Below are 19619 nucleotides of genomic sequence, written 5' to 3' on the forward strand. Positions count from 1 at the left end.
AGGGAGGGAGTTCCAGGATTGTTATTGGACATCAGTCAGTCCCCGTGTGGTGCAGGTACACCCACAGTGCTGTTAGGGAGGGAGTTCCAGGATTGTTATTGGACATCAGTCAGTCCCCGTGTGGTGTAGGTACACCCACAGTGCAGTTAGGGAGGGAGTTCCAGGATTTGGACCCAGCGACAGTGAAGGAACAGCCGATATATTTCCAAGTCGGGATGGTGAGTGACTCGGAGGGGAGCCTCCAGGTGGGGGTGTTCCCAGGTATCTGCTGCCCTTGTCCTTCTTGATGGTAGAGGTGGTGGGTTTGGAAGGTGCTGCCTAAGGAGCCTTGGTGAGTCGCTGCGGTGCATCTTGTAGATGGTACACACGGCTGTCACTGTGCGTTGGGGGTGGAGGGAGTGAGTGTTTGTGGTTAGCGTGTCGATCGAGCGGGGCTGCTTTGTCCTGGATGGTGTTGAGCTTCTCGAGTGTTGTTGGGAGCCGCACCCATCCAGGCAAGTGGGGAGTGTTCCATCACACTCCTGACTGTGTCCTTGTAGATGGTGGACAGACTTTGGGGAGTCAGGAGATGAGTTGCTCTCCACAGGATTCCCAGCCTCTGGAATATGGGACAAGTACTGAGGAAATGGGATTAGCGTGATGTGAGTGGTAGATATTGTTGGCGTGAACTCAATGGGCTGAAGGCCTGTTTCTGGGCCGTACGAACTCTGCAACCAGGATTGATTGAATTTCCCATCTGAGTTAGGTCTTCCAGCCTGAAATGAGGCAGAGGCTGGTCCAGCTGAGGTGCGAGGGTAGGTGGGTGGGGGGTGTATTAGATGATAATCATTGGCCTCTAAGGGCTAGCAGGAGGGTTGGAGCTGGAGGTCGAGCAGTTGAGGGGGGGTTGTTGAGGGGTCCAGGGGGGGGGGGGGGTCCGGCAGTGTTGTTGGGGGTGTTGGGGAGGGGTCCGGCACTGTTGTTGGGGGTGTTGCGGGGGGGGGGGTCCGGCACTGTTGTTGGGGGCGTACTAGATGATAAACATTGGGCTCTAAGGGGCTAGCAGGAGGGTTGGGGGTGGAGGTCGAGCGGTGGGGTGGGGGTGTTGGGGGGTCCGGAGGGGGGGTCCAGGGGTGTTGTTGGGAGTGTTGGGGGGTCCAGCTGTGTTGTTGGGGAGGGGTCCAGCAGTGTTGTTGGGGGCGTACTAGATGATAAACATTGGGCTCTAAGGGGCTAGCAGGAGGGTTGGGCCCAGAGTGGTCACCTGGAGGGGGCGGGGCCTGGGCTGCCGGTAGCTCTGTGACGTCACGAGCCATTCACCCTTTTACTCTTTAATATTTTGGGTGTTTATTTTATTTTTCTGTTTTGGGAAAAGGGAAAGTTTTTGACGGAAAATAAATAAATAAATAAATGTTTGTTTAAAAAAAAGAAAATCAATTCCTGAGAAAAGAACGGTTGGTTTGCGTGTGACGTGATGACGCCAGACTGTTGTGACGTCAACGCGGGGCGGGGCCTGGACAGGGCGGGCGGGGATTGAGAGAGGGGCGGGGCCATGCTGATTAAGGGGCGGGGGCAAGGCCTCGGGCAGTTAGGGCGGGGATTGAACAATGGGGGCGGGGATATGTTAATAATGGGGCGGGGATATGTTAATAACGGGGGCGGGGATATGTTAACAACGGGGCGGGGATATGTAAATCAGAGCCAGCTGAGCGGCTGTCTATGCAAAGCAGGGGCGGGGCCATGCTGATGAGGGCGTCTCCGCCACCAGGGACAGCGCCCGCAGCCGAGGCGGGGAGAAGCGGCGAGGAAGAGCCCCAGCTCGGAGACCCCGGATCCCCCAGAGCCCAGTCCCGGCTCCCCGGATAGAGTTAAAGAGCCCCGAGCCGGAACGAAAGGAAGCGAGGCTCCAGACCGCCCCGATCGCCCTGGCCTGGGGGCAGGAGGTTGGAGCTCTCTCCCTGGAGCAGCAGAGGAAGTTTGTGGATCAGGAGCAGAGAGTGGAGCAGCAGGAGAGAGACTGGAGGCTGTGCCCCTGTCCCCCTGTCTGTCCCCCTGTGTCACCCTGTCTGTCCCCCCTGGGAAAGTGCAACAAGACACAGCAACAACTCACCTGGTTCACAGGTAAGAATCTGAAACACACCCAGACACAGACACCCAGACACAGACACCCAGACACAGACACCCAGACACAGACACCCAGACACAGACACCCAGACACACCCAGAGACACAGACACCCAGACACAGACACCCAGACACACACACCCAGACACACACACCCAGACACACACACCCAGACACACACACCCAGACACAGACACCCAGAGACACAGACACCCAGAGACACAGACACCCAGAGACACAGACACCCAGACACAGACACCCAGACACAGACACCCAGACACAGACACCCAGACACAGACACCCAGACACAGACACCCAGACACAGACACCCAGACACAGACACCCAGACACACACCCAGAGACACAGACACCCAGACAGACACCTAGACACCCAGACGCACCCAGAAACACAGACACCCAGACACACCCAGAGACAGACACCCAGACACAGACACCCAGACACACAGAAACAGAGAGAGAGACGCCCAGACACACACACAGACAGAGAGAGAGACACCCAGACACACACAGAGACAAACAGGCACAGAGACAGACAGACAGACACAGAGAGAGAGAGACAGTGATGGGGAGAGAGAGAATTAATAATAGAGAGACGATACATATATTGAGAGAGAATGTATGTAGAGAGAGAGAGAGAGCAGGATAGAAAGAGGATTGGAGAAAGAAGGGGTGAGGTAAGAGAATGGAGAGAAGGTGTGCCTGTTTATGAGAGAGAGAGAGAGGTAGGACAGCGGGATTGGCCATGATAAATTGTCCCTTAGTTGATTTGATTTATTATTGTCACATGTATTAACACACAGTGAAAAGTATTGTTTCTTGCGCGCGATACAGACAAAGCATACCGTTCATAGAGAAGGAAAGGAGAGGGTGCAGAATGTAGTGTTACTGTCATAGCTAGGGTGTAGAGAAAGATCAACTTAATGCGAGGTAGGTCCATTCAAAAATGTCACGTTTATTTATCAGTGTCACAAGTAGGCTTACATTAACACTGCAATGAAGTTACTGTGAAAATCCCCAAGTCGCCACACTCTGGCGCCTGTTCGGGTCACACTGAGGGAGAGTTTAGCACCTAACTAGCACGTCTTTCAGACAGTGGGAGGAAACCGGAGCACCCGGAGGAAACCCACGCAGACACGGGGAGAATGTGCAGACTCCGCACAGACAGTGACCCGAGCCGGGAATCGAACCCGGGACCCTGGCGCTGTGAGGCAGTCGCACTAACCCACTGTGCCACCATGCCACCCCTTGGCAGCAGGAAAGAAGCTGATCTTGAGTCGGTTGGTACCTTAGTGTCCAAAGATGTGTAGGTTAAGTGCATTGGCCTGGGTGGGATTGGTGTCGGTGCCGACTCGATGGGCTGAATGGCCACCTTACTGCACTCTCGGATTCCCATTCTATAGTTCCAGATTGAAGAAAGAGGGACATGATAGAGAGGGGGAGGGGGGGGGAGGGGAGGGAGGAGGGGAGGGAGGAGGGGGGGGGGAGGGGGAAGTGGGGCAGAGGAGGTGGTTGTGGAGGGGGTAAAAATAGAAGGAGTAATCAAGAGTGAGAGATCCAAGGGAATGGAGAGATAGTGGAGAAGGGAGGAATAAGCAAGTTTCGGGGAAAGTTGGGGAAGCATGGGGAGAGTAGCGCAGAGTAACGGTGATAACAGGTACAGAGAGGTACAGAGTGACCGAGAGTGACCGAGAGTGACCGAGAGTGACCGAGAGTGACCGAGGAAGAACCTCGGAGTGACTGACGGATAAAAGTTATTTGAGGAACAAAACCAGCATCAAATTCTCAGAGAGTTGGAGAGTAACAGAGAGATTGGGAGACAGTTACTCTGAGAGTCGCCCCGCCCCGCCCTGCCTCCCTCCCTCTCCCTCTGGCCCGGGAAGCTCAGTGCCCCTCGATGGGCGCGCAGGAACGGCACACCTCTGGGCGTGATGGTTTCCAGAGTCAAATAGCCCCCTCGCTGAGGACTGGGTGGGGGTGGTGGGACTGATTCCATGACATCCAGCTAACCATGTGTGATGAGGTAGGAATGTGTTTCCGATTGAGTGTGTGTGAGAGGAACAGATTGCTTTGCACGGATGATCTGTTCTGACTTGTATTGAACTGCTGGGCTCAGCACGGGAACCCTGACTTACTCAGTCTCCCACCACACAGATAAGGGTCAATAATTAACCTCTGTACAACCTTGTACTGTGTCCCAGATTATGTGTCGAGAGTGTGTACACACCCACATCCCATAATATTCCCTGACGCACACACTGACCCTCACTGGGTACAGGTTCCACACACACTGACTCTCACTGGGGTACGGGTCCCACACACACTGACCCTCACTGGGGTATGGGTCCCACACACACTGACTCTCACTGGGGTATGGGTTCCACACACACTGACTCTCACTGGGGTACGGGTCCCACACACACTGACTCTCACTGGGTACAGGTTCCACACACACTGACTCTCACTGGGGTACGGATCCCACACACACTGACTCTCACTGGGGTACGGGTCCCACACACACTGACTCTCACTGGGGTACGGGTCCCACACACACTGACTCTCACTGGGGTACGGGTCCCACACACACTGACCCTCACTGGAGTACGGGTTCCACACACACTGACTCTCACTGGGGTACGGGTTCCACACACACTGACCCTCACTGGGGTACGGGTCCCACACACACTGACTCTCACTGGGGTATGGGTCCCACACACACTGACTCTCACTGGGGTACGGGTCCCACACACACTGACGCTCACTGGGGTATGGGTCCCACACACACTGACCCTCACTGGGGTACGGGTCCCACACACACTGACTCTCACTGGGGTACGGGTCCCACACACACTGACTCTCACTGGGGTACGGGTCCCACACACACTGACCCTCACTGGGGTACGGGTTCCCCACACACTGACTCTCACTGGGGTATGGGTTCCACACACACTGACCCTCACTGGGGTATGGGTCCCACACACACTGACCCTCACTGGGGTACGGGTCCCACACACACTGACTCTCACTGGGGTACGGGTCCCACACACACTGACCCTCACTGGGGTACGGGTTCCCCACACACTGACGCTCACTGGGGTATGGGTCCCACACACACTGACCCTCACTGGGGTACGGGTCCCACACACACTGACTCTCACTGGGGTACGGGTCCCACACACACTGACTCTCACTGGGGTACGGGTCCCACACACACTGACCCTCACTGGGGTACGGGTTCCCCACACACTGACTCTCACTGGGGTATGGGTTCCACACACACTGACCCTCACTGGGGTATGGGTCCCACACACACTGACTCTCACTGGGGTACGGGTCCCACACACACTGACTCTCACTGGGGTACGGGTCCCACACACACTGACTCTCACTGGGGTACGGGTCCCACACACACTGACTCTCACTGGGGTACGGGTCCCACACACACTGACCCTCACTGGGGTACGGGTCCCACACACACTGACCCTCACTGGGGTACGGGTCCCACACACTGACTCTCACTGGGGTATGGGTCCCACACACACTGACTCTCACTGGGGTACGGGTCCCACACACACTGACTCTCACTGGGATACAGGTCCCCCACACACTGACTCTCACTGGGGTACGGGTCCCACACACACTGACCCTCACTGGGGTATGGGTCCCACACACACTGACTCTTACTGGGGTATGGGTCCCACACACACTGATTCTCACTGGGGTACGGGTCCCACACACACTGACTCTCACTGGGGTACGGGTTCCACACACACTGACTCTCACTGGGGTACGGGTTCCACACACACTGACTCTCACTGGGGTATGGGTCCCACACACACTGACTCTCACTGGGGTACGGGTCCCACACACACTGACTCTCACTGGGGTACGGGTCCCACACACACTGACTCTCACTGGGGTATGGGTCCCACACACACTGACTCTCACTGGGGTACGGGTCCCACACACACTGACTCTCACTGGGGACAGGTTCCACACACACTGACCCTCACTGGGGTTCCACACACACTGACTCTCACTGGGGTACGGGTCCCACACACACTGACTCTCACTGGGGTACGGGTCCCACACACACTGACCCTCACTGGGGTATGGGTCCCACACACACTGACTCTCACTGGGGTACGGGTTCCCCACACACTGACTCTCACTGGGGTACGGGTCCCACACACACTGACCCTCACTGGAGTACGGGTCCCACACACACTGACTCTCACTGGGGTACGGGTCCCACACACACTGACCCTCACTGGAGTACGGGTCCCACACACACTGACTCTCACTGGGGTACGGGTTCCACACACACTGACTCTCACTGGGGTACGGGTCCCACACACACTGACTCTCACTGGGGTACGGGTCCCACACACACTGACTCTCACTGGGGTACGGGTCCCACACACACTGACCCTCACTGGGGTATGGGTCCCACACACACTGACTCTCACTGGGGTACGGGTTCCCCACACACTGACTCTCACTGGGGACAGGTCCCACACACACTGACTCTCACTGGGGTACGGGTCCCACACACACTGACTCTCACTGGGGTACGGGTCCCACACACACTGACCCTCACTGGGGTATGGGTCCCACACACACTGACTCTCACTGGGGTACGGGTCCCACACACACTGACTCTCACTGGGGTATGGGTCCCACACACACTGACTCTCACTGGGGTACGGGTCCCACACACACTGACCCTCACTGGGGTATGGGTCCCACACACACTGACTCTCACTGGGGTACGGGTCCCACACACACTGACTCTCACTGGGGTATGGGTCCCACACACACTGACCCTCACTGGGGTATGGGTCCCACACACACTGACTCTCACTGGGGTACGGGTTCCCCACACACTGACTCTCACTGGGGACAGGTCCCACACACACTGACTCTCACTGGGGTACGGGTTCCACACACACTGACTCTCACTGGGGTACGGGTTCCACACACACTGACTCTCACTGGGGTACGGGTCCCACACACACTGACTCTCACTGGGGTACGGGTTCCACACACACTGACTCTCACTGGGGTACGGGTTCCACACACACTGACTCTCACTGGGGTACGGGTCCCACACACACTGACTCTCACTGGGGTACGGGTTCCACACACACTGACTCTCACTGGGGTACGGGTTCCACACACTGACTCTCACTGGGATACGGGTCCCACACACACTGACTCTCACTGGGGTACGGGTTCCACACACACTGACTCTCACTGGGGTACGGGTTCCACACACACTGACTCTCACTGGGGTACGGGTCCCACACACACTGACTCTCACTGGGGTACGGGTTCCACACACACTGACTCTCACTGGGATCCGGGTCCCACACACACTGACTCTCACTGGTGTCCGGGTCCCACACACACTGACTCTCACTGGGGTACGGGCCCCACACACACTGACTCTCACTGGGGTACAGGTCCCACACACACTGACTCTCACTGGGGTACGGGTCCCACACACACTGACTCTCACTGGGCTACGGGTCCCACACACACTGACTCTCACTGGGCTACGGGTCCCACACACACTGACTCTCACTGGGGTACGGGTCCCACACACACTGACTCTCACTGGGGTACGGGTCCCACACACACTGACTCTCACTGGGGTACGGGTCCCACACACACTGACTCTCACTGGGCTACGGGTCCCACACACACTGACTCTCACTGGGCTACGGGTCCCACACACACTGACTCTCACTGGGGTACGGGTCCCACACACACTGACTCTCACTGGGGTACGGGTTCCACACACACTGACTCTCACTGGGGTACGGGTTCCACACACACTGACTCTCACTGGGGTACGGGTCCCACACACACTGACTCTCACTGGGGTTCCACACACACTGACTCTCACTGGGGTACGGGTCCCACACACACTGACTCTCACTGGGGTACGGGTCCCACACACACTGACCCTCACTGGGGTATGGGTCCCACACACACTGACTCTCACCTGGGGTACGGGTCCCACACACACTGACCCTCACTGGGGTACGGGTGCCACACACACTGACTCTCACTGGGGTACGGGTCCCACACACACTGACTCTCACTGGGGTACGGGTCCCACACAAACTGACTCTCACTGGGGTACGGGTCCCACACACACTGACTCTCACTGGGGTACGGGTCCCACACACACTGACTCTCACTGGGGTACGGGTTCCATACACAATGACCCTCACTGGGGTACGGGTCCCACGCACACTGACTCTCACTGGGGTATGGGTCCCACACACACTGACTCTCACTGGGGTACGGGTCCCACACACACTGACTCTCACTGGGCTACGGGTCCCACACACACTGACTCTCACTGGGCTACGGGTCCCACACACACTGACTCTCACTGGGGTATGGGTTCCACACACACTGACTCTCACTGGGGTATGGGTCCCACACACACTGACTCTCACTGGGGTACGGGTCCCACACACACTGACTCTCACTGGGGTACGGGTTCCACACACACTGACTCTCACTGGGGTATGGGTCCCACACACACTGACTCTCACTGGGGTACGAGTCCCACACACACTGACTCTCACTGGGGTACGGGTCCCACACACACTGACTCTCACTGGGGTATGGGTTCCACACACACTGACTCTCACTGGGGTATGGGTCCCACACACACTGACTCTCACTGGGGTACGGGTCCCACACACACTGACTCTCACTGGGGTATGGGTTCCACACACACTGACTCTCACTGGGGTATGGGTCCCACACACACTGACTCTCACTGGGGTACGGGTCCCACACACACTGACTCTCACTGGGGTACGGGTTCCACACACACTGACTCTCACTGGGGTACGGGTCCCACACACACTGACCCTCACTGGGGTACGGGTCCCACACACACTGACTCTCACTGGGGTACGGGTTCCACACACTGACTCTCACTGGGGTACGGGTCCCACACACACTGACTCTCACTGGGGTACAGGTTCCACACACTGACTCTCACTGGAGTACGGGTCCCACACACACTGACTCTCACTGGGGTACGGGTCCCACACACACTGACTCTCACTGGGGTACGGGTTCCACACACACTGACTCTCACTGGGATCCGGGTCCCACACACACTGACTCTCACTGGGGTACGGGTCCCCCACACACTGACTCTCACTGGGGTACGGGTTCCACACACACTGACTCTCACTGGGGTACGGGTCCCACACACACTGACTCTCACTGGGGTACGGGTTCCACACACTGACTCTCACTGGGGTACGGGTCCCACACACACTGACCCTCACTGGGGTACGGGTTCCACACACTGACTCTCACTGGGGTAAGGGTCCCACACACACTGACTCTCACTGGGGTATGGGTTCCACGCACACTGACTCTCACTGGGGTACGGGTCCCACACACACCCATTCTACGGGTTTTAACCTCAACATTAGAATAAATATTTTGGTGGTGAGCAGGAGGATCTGACTCAGAACCAGTTTCACTCCCAGATCTTGAGTCACATAATTCAGAAGCTAAAAATCTAACTCTGACATCAAGGGAGCAAGTCTCCAACACCAGAACTAAGGGAGTGCCGCACTGTCAGAGGGTCAGTGCTGAGGGAGTGCCGCACTGTCAGAGGGTCAGTGCTGAGGGAGTGCCGCACTGTCAGAGGGTCAGTGCTGAGGGAGTGCCGCACTGTCAGAGGGTCAGTGATGAGGGAGTGCCGCACTGTCAGAGGGTCAGTGCTGAGGGAGTGCCGCACTGTCAGAGGGTCAGTACTGAGGAAGCTCAGTCTTTTCTCCTTGGAGAGACGTAGGATGAGAGGAGACCTAATAGAGCTATATAAGATGTTGAGAGGTATCGATCGGGTGGACTCTCAGAGGCTTTTTCCCAGGGTGGAAATGTCTGCTACGAGAGGACACAGGTTTAAGGTGCTGGGGGGTAGGTACAGGGGAGATGTTAGGGGGACGTTTTTCACACAGAGGGTGGTGGGCGAGTGGAATCGGCTGCCGTCAGTGGTGGTGGAGGCAAACTCAATAAATCTTTGTACGGTAGAGTATCAGAAGGACCTTGGGGTCCGGGTCCATAGGACTCTAAAATCGGCCCCGCAGGTGGAGGAGGTGGTTAAGAAGGCGTATGGTGTGCTGGCCTTTATCAATCGACATTGTACTCCTTCATCCCATGTGACCTGCCAAAATGGACCACTACGCATTTATCTGGGTTGAAGTCCATCTGCCACTTCTCCACCCAGTCTTGCATCCTATCTATGTCCCTCTGTAACTTCTGACATCCCTCCAGACTATCCACAACCCCACCAACCTTCGTGTCGTCGGCAAACTTACCAACCCATCCCTCCACTTCCTCATCCAGGTCATTTATGAAAATGACAAACAGCAAGGGTCCCAGAACAGATCCCTGGGGCACACCACTGGTGACCGACCTCCAATTAGAAAAAGACCCATCTAAACACACTCTCTGCCTCCTTTGGGCAAGCCAGTTCTAGATCCACAGGGCAGCAGTCCCTTGGATCCCATGCCCTCTCACTTTTTCGAGAAGCCTTGCATGGGGGACCTTATCGAACGCCTTGCTAAAATCCATATAAACCACATCTACCGCTTTCCCTTCGTCAATGTGTTCAGCCACATTTTCGAAGAACTCCACCAGGCTCGTAAGGCACGATCTGCCTTTGACAAAGCCATGCTGAGTATTCTTGAGCATACTAAACCTCTCTAAATGCTCATAAATCTTGTCCCTCAGGATCTTCTCCATCAGCTTACCAACCACTGAGGTTAGACTCACCGGTCGGTAATTTCCTGGGCTATCCCTATTCCCCTTCTTGAAAATAGGAACCACATCCGCAATCCTCCAATCCTGCGGCACCTCTCCCGTCTCCATCGACGATGCAAAGATCATCGCCAGAGGCTCTGCAATCTCTTCCCTCGCCTCCCACAGTAACCTGGGGTACATCCCATCCGGACCCGGTGACTTATCTATCTTGATGCCATTCAAAGATTCCAGCACAACCTCTTTCTTAAAGTCCACATACTCAATCTTTTCAGTCCACCGCAAGCCCGCAGTACATCCACCCATGTCCTTCTCCTCTGTGAAAACCGAGGCAAAATACTCATTCAGCACCTCTGCCATTTCTACTGGTTCCATACTGATTTTCCCGCCTTCACCTTTTATAGGCCCTATTCCTTCACGCCTCATCCTTTTACTCTTCACATATTTATAGAACGCCTTCGGGTTTTCCTTAATCCTACCTGCCAAGGCCTTCTCGTGACCCCTTCTGGCTCTCCTAATTTCCTTCTTTAGTCCCTTCCTACAAGCCGTATACTCATCTAGATCCCTATCTTCGCCAAGCTCTCTGAACCTTTTGTACGCTTTCCTTTTCTTCTCGACTAGGTCCCGCACAGCTTTCGTGCACCACGGTTCCTTTAACCTATCAACACCTCCCTGTCTGCTCGGAACGTTGTCCTGTAGAACCCTAGACAGACGTTCCTTGAAAAACTGCCACCTCTCTTCAGTACATTTCCCCGAGAATACCTCCTTCCAATTTACTCCTCTAATTTGCTGCCTGATGTCTTCATATTTCCCCTTACTCCATATAAACGCTTTCCTAGCTTGCCTGATCCTCTCTTTTTCCAATGCAAGCATAAAGGAGATAGAGTTATGATCGCTATCCCCAAGATGCTCTCCCACTGAGAGATCTGACACCTGTCCAGGTTCATTGGTCAGTATCAGATCAAGTACAGCCTCTCCTCTTGTAGGCTTGTCCACATGCTGTGTCAGGAAACCCTCCTGAACACACCTAACCAACTCCTCCCCATCCAATCCCCTTACCCTGGGGATATTCCAATCTATGTTTGGGAAATTAAAGTCTCCCATCACAACAAGTCTGCTATTACTGCATCCCTCCAGGATCTGTTTCCCTATCTGATCCTCCACCTCCCTGTCACGATCGGGAAGGGGTTTGGGTCCATTGGTATTGTGTACAGCGGGTGTGAACGGAAAGGGGTTTGGGATTGGGATTGTTTACAGTGGGAGTGAACGGGAAGGGGATTGGGATTGTGTACAGTGGGAGTGAACAGGAAGGGGATTGGGATTGTTTACAGTGGGAGTGAACAGGAAGGGTATTGGGATTGTGTACAGTGGGAGTGAACGGGAAGGGGATTGTGTACAGTGGGAGTGAACGGGAAGGGGATTTGGGATTGTGTACAGTGGGAGTGAACGGGAAGGGGATTGGGATTGTTTACAGTGGGAGTGAATGGGAATGGATTTGGGCAGATGCACGTTCCATACCCTCCCCCACAACCAGCGTCCAGTTGGGAAGTACTGGAGATTGGCCAAGTCAAATATCAGTGACTCATTCCTGGGAGCAGAGACTGTAAAATTCAACTCTGCTTCCGGCATTTTTCTAACCGTTTTACTATTAAAGGAGTGTTCCTTCACACCCGGGCTCACACACACTGAAATCACTATTAAAGGAGTGTTCCTTCACACCCGGGCTCACACACACACTGAAATCACTATTAAAGGAGTGTTCCTTCACACCCGGGCTCACACACACACTGAAATCACTATTAAAGGAGTGTTCCTTCACACCCGGGCTCACACACACACTGAAATCACTATTAAAGGAGTGTTCCTTCACACCCGGACTCACACACACTGAAATCACTATTAAAGGAGTGTTCCTTCACACCCGGACTCACACACACTGAAATCACTATTAAAGGGGTGTTCCTTCACACCCGGGCTCACACACACACTGAAATCACTATTAAAGGAGTGTTCCTTCACACCCGGGCTCACACACACACTGAAATCACTATTAAAGGAGAGTTCCTTCACACCCGGGCTCACACACACTGAAATCACTATTAAAGGAGTGTTCCTTCACACCCAGGCTCACACACACTGAAATCACTATTAAAGGAGTGTTCCTTCACACCGGGGCTCACACACACTGAAATCACTATTAAAGGAGTGTTCCTTCACACCCGGGCTCACACACACACTGAAATCACTATTAAAGGAGTGTTCCTTCACACCCGGGCTCACACACACTGAAATCACTGTTGAAGAATCGAGGGTTCTGGGTGGTTTATATGGAGAATAACAGATACCCGGGAGTGAGTTACAGACTGGAATCTAATCGAGGGGTTCGGGGTGGTTTATATATAGAATAACAGATACCCGGGAGTGAGTTACAGACTGGAATCTAATCGAGTGGTTCGGGGTTGTTTATATATAGAATAACAGATACCCAGGAGTGAGTTACAGACTGGAATCTAATCGAGGGGTTCAGGGGGATTTATATATAGAATAACAGATACCCAGGAGTGAGTTACAGAGTGGAATCTAATCGAGGGGTTCAGGGTGGTTTATATATAGAATAACAGATACCCAGGAGTGAGTTACAGACTGGAATCTAATCGAGGGGTTCAGGGTGCTTTATATATAGAATAACAGATACCCGGGAGTGAGTTACAGACTGGAATCTAATCGAGTGGTTCAGGGTGGTTTATATATAGAATAACAGATACACGGGAGTGAGTTACAGACTGGAATCTAATCGAGGTATTCGGGGTGGTTTATATATAGAATAACAGATATCCGGGAGTGAGTTACAGACTGGAATCTAATCGAGTGGTTCAGGGTGGTTTATATATAGAATAACAGATACCCGGGAGTGAGTTACAGACTGGAATCTAATCGAGTGGTTCAGGGTGGTTTATATATAGAATAACAGATACCCGGGAGTGAGTTACAGACTGGAATCTAATCGAGGGGTTCGGGGTGGTTTATACATAGAAAAACAGACACCCGGGAGTGAGTTACAGACTGGAATCTAATCGAGGTGTTCAGGGTGGTTTATATATAGATTAACAGATACCTGGGAGTGAGTTACAGACTGGAATCTAATCGAGGGGTTCAGGGTGGTTTATATATAGAATAACAGATACCCGGGAGTAAGTTACAGACTGGAATCTAATCGAGGGGTTCAGGGTGGTTTATATATAGATTAACAGATACCTGGGAGTGAGTTACAGACTGGAATCTAATCGAGGGGTTCAGGGTGGTTTATATATAGAATAACAGATACCCAGGAGTGAGTTACAGACTGGAATCTAATCGAGGGGTTCAGGGTGGTTTATATATAGATTAACAGATACCTGGGAGTGAGTTACAGACTGGAATCTAATCGAGGGGTTCAGGGTGGTTTATATATAGAATAACAGATACCCAGGAGTGAGTTACAGACTGGAATCTAATCGAGGGGTTCAGGGTGGTTTATATATAGATTAACAGATACCTGGGAGTGAGTTACAGACTGGAATTTAATCGAGGGGTTCAGGGTGGTTTATATATAGAATAACGGATACCCGGGAGTGAGTTACAGACTGGAGTCTAATCGAGGGGTTCAGGGTGGTTTATATATAGAATAACAGATACCCGGGAGTGAGTTACAGACTGGAATCTAATCGAGGGGTTCGGGGTGGTTTATATATAGAATAACAGATACCCGGGAGTGAGTTACAGACTGGAGTCTAATCGAGGGGTTCAGGGTGGTTTATATATAGAATAACAGATACCCGGGAGTGAGTTACAGACTGGAATCTAATCGAGGGGTTCGGGGTGGTTTATATATAGAATAACAGACCCGGGAGTGAGTTACAGACTGGAATCTAATCGAGGGGTTCGGGGTGGTTTATACATAGAATAACAGATACCCGGGAGTGAGTTACAGACTGGAATCTAATCGAGGGGTTCGGGGTGATTTATACATAGAATAACAGATACCCGGGAGTGAGTTACAGACTGGAATCTAATCGAGGGGTTCGGCGTGGTTTATATATAGAATAACAGATACCCGGGAGTGAGTTACAGACTAGAATCTAATCGAGGGGTTCGGGGGGGTTTATATATAGAATAACAGATACCCGGGTGTGAGTTACAGACTGGAATCTAATCGAGGGGTTCGGTGGGATTTATATATAGAATAACAGAAACCCGGGAGTGAGTTACAGACTGGAATCTAATCGAGGGGTTCGGGGTGGTTTATATACAGAATAACAGATACCCGGGGGTGAGTTACAGACTGGAATCTAATCGAGGGGTTCGGGAGGGTTTATATATAGAATAACAGAAACCCGGGTGTGAGTTACAGACTGGAGTCTAATCGAGGGCTTCAGGGTGGTTTATAGATAGAATAACAGATTCCCGGGAGTGAGTTACAGACTGGAATCTAATCGAGGGGTTCGGGGTGGTTTATATATAGAATAACAGATCCCCGGGGGTGAGTTACAGACTGGAATCTAATCGAGGGGTTCAGGGTGGTTTATATATAGAATAACAGATACCCGGGAGTGAGTTCCAGACTGGAATCTAATCGAGGTATTCGGGGTGGTTATATATAGAATAACAGAAACCCGGGAGTGAGTTCCAGACTGGAATCTAATCCAGGGGTTCTGGGTGGTTTATATATAGAATAACAGATACCCGGGAGTGAGTTACAGACTGGAATCTAATCGAGGGGTTCGGGGTGGTTTATATATAGAATAACAGATACCCAGGAGTGAGTTACAGACTGGAATCTAATCGAGGGGTTCGGGGTGGTTTATATATAGAATAACAGATACCCGGGAGTGAGTTACAGACCGGAATCTAATCAAGGGGTTCGGGGTGGTTTATATATAGAATAACAGATACCCGGGAGTGAGTTACAGACCGGAATCTAATCAAGGGGTTCGGGGTGGTTTATATATAGAATAACAGATACCCGGGAGTGAGTTACAGACTGGAATCTAATCAAGGGGTTCAGGGTGGTTTATATATAGAATAACAGAAACCCGGGAGTGAGTTACAGACCGGAATCTAATCAAGGGGTTCGGGGTGGTTTATATATAGAATAACAGATACCCGGGAGTGAGTTACAGACTGGAATCTAATCGAGGGGTTCGGGGTGGTTTATATATAGAATAACAGATACCCGGGAGTGAGTTACAGACTGGAATCTAATCGAGGGGTTCGGGGTGGTTTATATATAGAGTAAGGGATCCGGCGGGTCTGCCTATTCTCGAGTGAATGGAACATGACACCACTTCTGAGAATGTCAGCTGTTTCGGAAAGGGGAAAAATGTCGAACAAATCTGTGCAAAATACAAGTTGAACCAGTTTGAGCAGCTGTCACTGCCAAGATCGCAAATCTGAAAAGTACCGTGTCAGCTCCAGGCAGCCCCAACATTACACTTCCAATACCAGCGTACTACCCCCACACTGTCCCCATCAAACACCCCCCCCACACTGTCCCCATCACACACACCCCCCACACTGTCCCCATCACACACTCCCCCACACTGTCCCCATCACACACTCCCCCACACTGCCCCCATCACACACTCCCCCCACACTGTCCCCATCACACACTCCCCCCACACTGTCCCCATCACACACTCCCCCACACTGTCCCCATCACACACCCCCCCCACACTGTCCCCATCACACACCCCCCCCACACTGCCCCCATCAAACACTCCCCCACACTGCCCCCATCACACACTCCCCCCACACTGCCCCCATCACACACTCCCCCCACACTGTCCCCATCAAACACCCCCCCCACACTGTCCCCATCACACACTCCCCCCACACTGTCCCCATCACACACTCCCCCCACACTGTCCCCATCACACACACCCCCCCACACTGTCCCCATCAAACACCCCCCCCACACTGTCCCCATCACACACTCCCCCCACACTGTCCCCATCACACACTCCCCCCACACTGTCCCCATCAAACACCCCCCCCACACTGTCCCCATCACACACTCCCCCCACACTGTCCCCATCAAACACCCCCCCCACACTGTCCCCATCACACACTCCCCCCACACTGTCCCCATCACACACTCCCCCCACACTGTCCCCATCAAACACCCCCCCCCACACTGTCCCCATCACACACTCCCCCCACACTGTCCCCATCACACACTACCCCCACACTGTCCCCATCAAACACCCCCCCCACACTGTCCCCATCACACACCCCCCCCACACTGTCCCCATCACACACTCCCCCCACACTGTCCCCATCACACACTCCCCCCACACTGTCCCCATCACACACCCCCCCACACTGTCCCCATCACACACTCCCCCCACACTGTCCCCATCACACACTCCCCCCACACTGTCCCCATCAAACACCCCCCCCCACACTGTCCCCATCACACACACCCCCCACACTGTCCCCATCACACACTCCCCCCACACTGTCCCCATCACACACTCCCCCCACACTGTCCCCATCACACACTCCCCCACACTGTCCCCATCACACACTCCCCCCACACTGTCCCCATCACACACTCCCCCACACTGTCCCCATCACACACCCCCCCCCACACTGTCCCCATCAAACACTCCCCCCACACTGTCCCCATCACACACTCCCCCCACACTGTCCCCATCAAACACTCCCCCCACACTGTCCCCATCACACACTCCCCCACACTGTCCCCATCACACACACCCCCACACTGTCCCCATCAAACACCCCCCCCACACTGTCCCCATCACACACTCCCCCCACACTGTCCCCATCAAACACCCCCCCCCACACTGTCCCCATCAAACACCCCCCCCACACTGTCCCCATCACACACACCCCCCACACTGTCCCCATCACACACTCCCCCCACACTGCCCCCATCACACACTCCCCCCACACTGTCCCCATCAAACACCCCCCCCACACTGTCCCCATCACACACACCCCCCACACTGTCCCCATCACACCCCCCACACTGTCCCCATCACACACTCCCCCCCACACTGTCCCCATCACACACTCCCCCCACACTGTCCCCATCAAACACCCCCCCACACTGTCCCCATCACACACCCCCCCCACACTGTCCCCATCACACACTCCCCCCACACTGTCCCCATCACACACACCCCCCACACTGTCCCCATCACACACACCCCCCACACTGTCCCCATCACACACCCCCCCCACACTGTCCCCATCACACACTCCCCCCACACTGTCCCCATCAAACACCCCCCCCACACTGTCCCCATCACACACCCCCCCCACACTGTCCCCATCATACACTCTCCCCACACTGTCCCCATCAAACACCCCCCCCACACTGTCCCCATCACACACCCCCCCCACACTGTCCCCATCAAACACCCCCCCCACACTGTCCCCATCAAACACTCCCCCCACACTGCCCCCATCACACACACCCCCCACACTGTCCCCATCACACACTCCCCCCACACTGTCCCCATCACACACCCCCCCCACACTGCCCCCATCACACACACCCCCCACACTGTCCCCATCAAACACCCCCCTTACACTGTCCCCATCACACACTCCCCCCACACTGTCCCCATCACACACCCCCCCCACACTGTCCCCATCACACACTCCCCCACACTGCCCCCATCACACACTCCCCCCACACTGTCCCCATCACACACACCCCCCACACTGTCCCCATCAAACACCCCCCCCACACTGTCCCCATCACACACTCCCCCACACTGCCCCCATCACACACTCCCCCCACACTGTCCCCATCACACACTCCCCCACACTGCCCCCATCACACACTCCCCCCACACTGTCCCCATCACACACACCCCCCACACTGTCCCCATCACACACACCCCCCACACTGTCCCCATCACACACCCCCCCCACACTGCCCCCATCACACACTCCCCCCACACTGTCCCCATCACACACTCCCCCACACTGCCCCCATCACACACTCCCCCCACACTGTCCCCATCACACACTCCCCCACACTGCCCCCATCACACACTCCCCCCACACTGTCCCCATCACACACTCCCCCCACACTGTCCCCATCACACACTCCCCCCACACTGTCCCCATCACACACTCCCCCACACTGTCCCCATCACACACACCCCCCACACTGTCCCCATCACACACACCCCCCACACTGTCCCCATCACACACTCCCCCCACACTGTCCCCATCACACACTCCCCCACACTGCCCCCATCACACACTCCCCCCACACTGTCCCCATCACACACTCCCCCCACACTGTCCCCATCAAACACCCCCCCACACTGTCCCCATCACACACTCCCCCCACACTGTCCCCATCACACACCCCCCCCACACTGTCCCCATCACACACTCCCCCCACACTGTCCCCATCACACACTCCCCCCACACTGTCCCCATCACACACACCCCCCACACTGTCCCCATCACACACACCCCCCACACTGTCCCCATCACACACTCCCCCCACACTGTCCCCATCACACACTCCCCCCACACTGTCCCCAGCACACACACCCCCCACACTGTCCCCATCACACACCCCCCCCACACTGTCCCCATCACACACTCCCCCCACACTGTCCCCATCACACACACCCCCCACACTGTCCCCATCACACACACCCC

At 54.6% G+C, this 19619-nt stretch overlaps 1 protein-coding gene across 1 annotated transcript in view; it reads left to right on the forward strand.

Moving 5' to 3' along the window:
* Positions 1 to 1718: 1718 nt before the first annotated feature.
* Positions 1719 to 19619, forward strand: part of LOC144487958 (uncharacterized) — a gene marked incomplete at its 3' end in the record, with an annotated part of 100166 nt that continues 82265 nt past the window's right edge. Inside the window, exon 1 of the mRNA XM_078206002.1 lies at positions 1719 to 2100. The remainder of the gene's footprint in view (positions 2101 to 19619) is intronic.

This window comes from Mustelus asterias, unplaced genomic scaffold, assembly GCF_964213995.1.
Source record: "Mustelus asterias unplaced genomic scaffold, sMusAst1.hap1.1 HAP1_SCAFFOLD_1162, whole genome shotgun sequence".
In the NCBI taxonomy this organism is placed as follows: Eukaryota; Metazoa; Chordata; class Chondrichthyes; order Carcharhiniformes; family Triakidae; genus Mustelus; species Mustelus asterias.